The 5,509-nt window shown below is 49.6% G+C and overlaps 1 pseudogene; it reads left to right on the top strand.

Moving 5' to 3' along the window:
- Nucleotides 1-1,075: 1,075 nt before the first annotated feature.
- LOC141036371 (uncharacterized) lies at nucleotides 1,076-3,266 on the top strand (annotated as a pseudogene).
- The last annotated feature ends 2,243 nt before the right edge of the window (nucleotides 3,267-5,509 follow it).

Genomic DNA, 5,509 nt, shown 5'->3' with positions numbered 1-5,509 from the left:
GGTGGTTGCGCCATACTTACGTGAAAAAGGAGTACATCTGTATTTCTCGGCTAGGGAAGGGGCCAAGAAGTGGTGGAGGAGGAGATTCCACAGAGGTGAAGCTTTATACTACACCTTTGAGAGGAGAGGCAGAGCAAGGAGGAAGAAGAAGAGGGTTTTGCTACGTGGCATGGAATTCATGGCATACTAGTTAGTTCTTTCTTCTTCCTCTTCCTGTTCTCTGCCTCTTTCTTTCTTGTTCGCAAGCCACCCACGCAGCCAGCCGCTGCAAGGGGCCACCGCCGGCTGCGCTCCGCCACACCCGACCTGAGGTCCGCCGCTTCCACCAGGCAAGGTGAGTTCAGCGCAAAACAAGGTGACTTGGCTGCTACTACCATCCTCCATCTGTTTTTCAACTAAACACCACCTCTCTTCTTCCCCAAATCTCTGACTAGTTTTTTTTTTAGAAATGGAGGATGACCCCCGGCCTCTGCATCTGGAAGATGCATACGGCCACTTTATTAATTATTCTCGAGGACCTTACAAAGTATTACAGACAATATTCCTGAATCCACCATCTCGGCAACATATGTACTCTTATCCATATGATGAAGGGATGCTAGTTGGGCCACTACCCAAACCACTCACCTAAACCTAACATCAAAAGCCGGCAGCCCCAGCCGAGCCACATACCGGGTCTGGGGCACAATCCGGTCAGACACACTCTTGTGTCGTCGCAGCCATCTTCCACAGGTCCGTCTTCAGAATATATTGAGTCTTCTACCTTGTGAAGGCCACTCCGCCATCAACGTCACCATAACGCCAGACAGCTACCTCCTCCTGCGCGAGTCCATCTCCGCGCATCGGGCGCCAAGTCTCCACTGCACCACGCCGCCGAGACCTGCTGCCATCAATGATTAAGATGAAGCACCGCTCCACCAAAAAAGCCGCCCACTGGTCCCTCGATCCCGTGAACACCTCCAAGACTGACGCCCCCAAGAGGAAACGACACAAAATAGCGCCGCCGTCATCCGATCTACTGATCTAGGGTTTCCCCCGGAGATAGCAGATGGTGGCCTTGAACTTTTCCTCGGCGATGCCTTCAAGAAGGGAACACCGCATAACAGCGCCGTCACCGCCGGCCTTGGCAGCTAGCCAAAGGCAGGTTTTCACCCAGATCTGTTCGAAGAGCCTCCATCAAGCATCGTGTGCACGGATCGCCCAAACCCGCGCCGCTCGCCGGGACCAAGCTAGATCCGACAGAGCACGCAACCACCGGACGCACCTCCTCCCGCCAGCCCTGCCGCCAAAGCACCAGCAGCCGCGCCGCCAGGATGCAGCCACCGCGGCACTGCCAGCCATCCCCGCCGCCGCATCCAGAAAGGGCGCGGTGCTCAGATCTGGCCGCCTGCCCCGGCCGACCGCGACCCCCACCATGTGCCGGGGCCAGCCCGACGACACCGCCCAGGACCGCCGCTGCACCCGGCCGCCGGACCTCGCAGATCGGCGCGCGCAGCCGCCGCACCCAGCGAGGAGGGAAGGAGAAGAAAGGAGGGCGCCCAGGAAGAAGCCCCGTCGCCGCCCTCACTGGAGCCCGCCTGGCTTCGCCGGCGGAGCGCCTCCGGCAGCGGCGAGACGGGAAGGGGTGAGGGGAAGGCCCGGCGGCGCGCGAGGGAGTCGCCCCCCGAGTCGCCAGAGGAGGGCGACGCGGGGGTGTTTTGAGGCCGGCGACGGGCGTCGCTTCTGGGACGTGAAGGTGGTCTTGGACTCCGGCGGCTACATGTACTTAGGGCGCGGCTGGGAGCAGTTCACGCGTGCGCACGACCTGCGGCTCAGGTACTTCCTCGTGTTCACCTTCGACGGCGACGCCGTGCTCACCCTGAAGGTGTTCGACGTGAGCATGTGCCAAAGGCACTACAAGCACGACGACGACATGAGTACGCGCCTGTTCTTGCTTTCTTCTCTTCGTTTCAGTAATCAGTACGGTGGTTGTAACTTGTAAGAATTAAACAAGGATGCCAAATTCGCATTTGGGCAGGCACTGTGAGCAGCAGCGACGGTGACAGTGGGAACAACAACAGCAGCGTGGGTGACAGTGGAAGCAACAACGGCAGCGTCGGTGACAGCGGCAGCAACAGCAGCAGCACGGCGGAGATGGACGCCGAGAACGGGCCGGCGTCGCAGTTCAGCCCCATGCTAAGGAAATGCAACCTGGTGAGCGCGTTCATGCACGCTCGAGCATGGCTAGTCAAGTGTGTTCATAACTTCATATACATGTATCCATGAAGTAGGGTTAAAAGTTTCAACGAAATTTCAGTGAAATTTCCAAAATTTCGCATATTTCAATGGGATCCGAAATATTTTTAACCTCGAAATTTCAAGGTAGATCCAAACTAATTCTAAAATAAATTTAAATTATGTTAGAATTCATTAAAATTAAGTGAAATTTAAAATCGTAAGAATCCGAAATAATTTCTGAAATATGCGAAATTTCCGAAATTTCACATATTTCAGTGATGTCCGAAATTATTGTGTTTCCGAAATAATAAAAAACCTCTATCTGGTTACTGATTCCATCCGGTGCTCGCCGGCCGGGTGCAGAACGTGTCGGTGGACTTCCAGCTCGCGCACGGGTACGCGGAGAGGAGCAAGGTGGAGCTGCGGATGCGCGGCAAGTCGTGGCCCGTGCACCTGAAGCACAACCCCAACACGGGTGGCAGGCCCCGTGCGTGGTTCAGGTACGGGTGGCACCAGTTCTGCGTCGACAACAGCCTCGGCGAGGGAGATACCTGCTTCTTCCGAGCGATCTGCCAAGGGAGCGCCAGCACCGGCGGCGAGGACCACCTAACTCAGGGTGGAGGTGAGGAAGCGGGACGGCAGATTCCTGGTCTGAGGCGAGGGCCTCCGTTGCATGCATCAGCCTGGTTGGCCGGCGTGACCTCGTTCGTGGCCATGCATGGTCATGGTTTTGCCTCATCCGTCCCTCATCTGCTTTCCACGCAACTTTCTTCCCCTGTGATTCGAGTCCTGTGCATGTACCACGCAGTGCAGTGATATCCATGTGCCAACCAGTTGCTCGGCTTGGCACCGTGAGTAACTAAACCCTAAACACATTTTTCTCCTGTGATCACCTGATTATTTTGAAGCACTGACCGTAGAAAACATTCTATTACAGGTTTAACATATGTACTGCAAGAAAAGCAGAAAATAAACTCCAGTTCTAGGGGGAGCATGAGAAATTATTTAGAGGTGCTAACGTTCTTCAATCCAGACTCTAAAAAGGCATCTTGGCGACAATCTTTGATCCTGATGCAAACCTTCTCAATTTTTTTTAAAATTTTTTTTCGAAAAGGGGGGACTCCCCGGCCTCTGCATCAGATCGATGCATACGGCCAACTTATTAAAAATATAAATAGGTTCAACAAGGTCTTAGAGTCTCGAAACGAAAATAAAGGAGAGCTCACAAAGAGCCAAAAGGGCCAAAAACAAAATGGCCATGAAAAGCCACAACCGGCTGGTATAAGAGAGACAGGTAAACTAATTGCCTATCCTATTACATGACCGCCATCCAAACCGGTTGAAGATATCCCGTGCTACCTGGCCTCCGTCGGATTGGATGGCGGTCATGTAATAGGATAGGCAATTACTGGATCTACCCGCTGGTTGACCTCAAGATTCTCAATACCTAGACCCCCTTGGTCTTTCGGTCGACAGATGATATCCCATTTGGCGAGCCGGTATTTTCTTTTTAATTCATTGCTCTGCCAGAAAAATCGTGATCGATAGAAGTCCAGTCTTTTCCTAACTCCAACTGGGACTTCGAAGAATGACAAAAGAAACATAGGCATACTCGTGAGAACCGAGTTAATCAGAATTAACCGGCCTCCGTATGACATGAGCTTGCCCTTCCAGCAACTCAGTTTCTTTTCAAATCGATCCTCGATGCACTTCCATTCTCTGTTTGTCAGCTTACGATGGTGGATTGGTATACCTAAGTACGTAAAAGGTAAAGTCCCCAATTCGCACCCAAACAATTGCCTATATGCCTCTTGTTTGTCATTGGCTCTACCAAAGCAGAACAATTCGCTTTTGTGAAAGTTAATCTTTAACCCGGTCAATTGTTCAAATAAGCATAACACCAGCTTCATATTTCTCGCTTTGGCCAAGTCATGCTCCATAAAGATGATCGTATCATCGGCGTAGTGAAGGATAGACACACCTCCATCAACTAGATGAGGTATCAAGCCACCCACCTGACCAGCCTCCTTAGCCCTTCCTATCAAGATTGCCAACATATCAACTACAATGTTGAACGGGATAGGAGACATCGGATCCCCTTGTCTCAGGCCCTTATGTGTCTGAAAATAATGACCTATGTTGTCATTCGCTTTAATTCCAACACTCCTTTTTTGCGTGAACGATTCTACCTGGCGTCGCCAGGCTTCATCAAAACCTTTCATACGCAAGGCCTGTTGAAGGAATGTCCATTTGACTTTATCATACGCTTTCTCGAAATCCACATTAAAAACAACTCCATCTAATTTTTTCGTGTGAATTTCGTGGAGCGTTTCATGAAGGACCACCACCCCTTCTAGGATGTTTCTGTCCGGCATGAAAGCAGTTTGGGAATGCTGCACCACAGAATGCACAATCTGTGTGAGCCTATTAGTCCCAACCTTGCTGAAAATTTTGAAACTAACATTGAGGAGGCAGATCGGCCTGAACTGCTCAATTCTCACAGCTTCCGTTTTCTTAGGAAGCAGTGTTATTGTTCCAAAATTTAAATGAAATAACTGAAGCTGTCCAGAGAATAGATCATGGAACATTGGTAACAAATCCCCCTTAATAATATGCCAACACTTTTTATAGAACTCCGCCGGAAATCCATCCGGCCCTGGAGCCTTATTGTTCTTCATCTGCGCAACAAATAAAACCTTCTCAGGATCTTTTCTTAGGAGCTCCTTCCACGAATTTATACCTGGTGCCATGTTTTTTAAGTCCAATTGTTCCTTTGAGTCCAAATGTTCCATGTTGTAAGATTAGGGTTTGCAACTTTATTCATATTCATCTCGAGATCAAGACTTGTTTACTCATTTACCTTATTGCCGATCCTTGTGCTATATCAATATGATTTTTCTTTGTTTGATCAACATCAATTGGTGCAAGGAAAATACCAAATGACAAGAAGCTAATATGAGTCATAACCTTGCAAAACCCTAATATTCAACCATGGCTGAGTGAGCCACAGTTTTGAAATCCAATAAGAGGAAATAAAAGAGTATAGTAGTAATTATAAATTACGGGATTGCTAAATCTCAGTCAACTGAGACTGAACCAAGTCTCAGTCGATGTTATATTCATGAGATCTCAAACGGAGATCCGTGTAAAATTTTCTTCCAGAAATTTTCTTTCTTTTTTTTTTACATGTTTTGTCACTTGACTGAGACTTGGTTAAGTCTCAGATAAAGTCTCAGTCGACTGAGATCTAGCCACATCCTATAAATTATTGCACACTTTGCAAATTGGAAAG

Source organism: Aegilops tauschii, chromosome 1 (assembly GCF_002575655.3).
Source record: "Aegilops tauschii subsp. strangulata cultivar AL8/78 chromosome 1, Aet v6.0, whole genome shotgun sequence".
Taxonomy (NCBI): domain Eukaryota; kingdom Viridiplantae; phylum Streptophyta; class Magnoliopsida; order Poales; family Poaceae; genus Aegilops; species Aegilops tauschii.
Note: the sequence above shows the minus strand (reverse complement) of the source record. Positions and strands in the feature narration are given on the sequence as shown.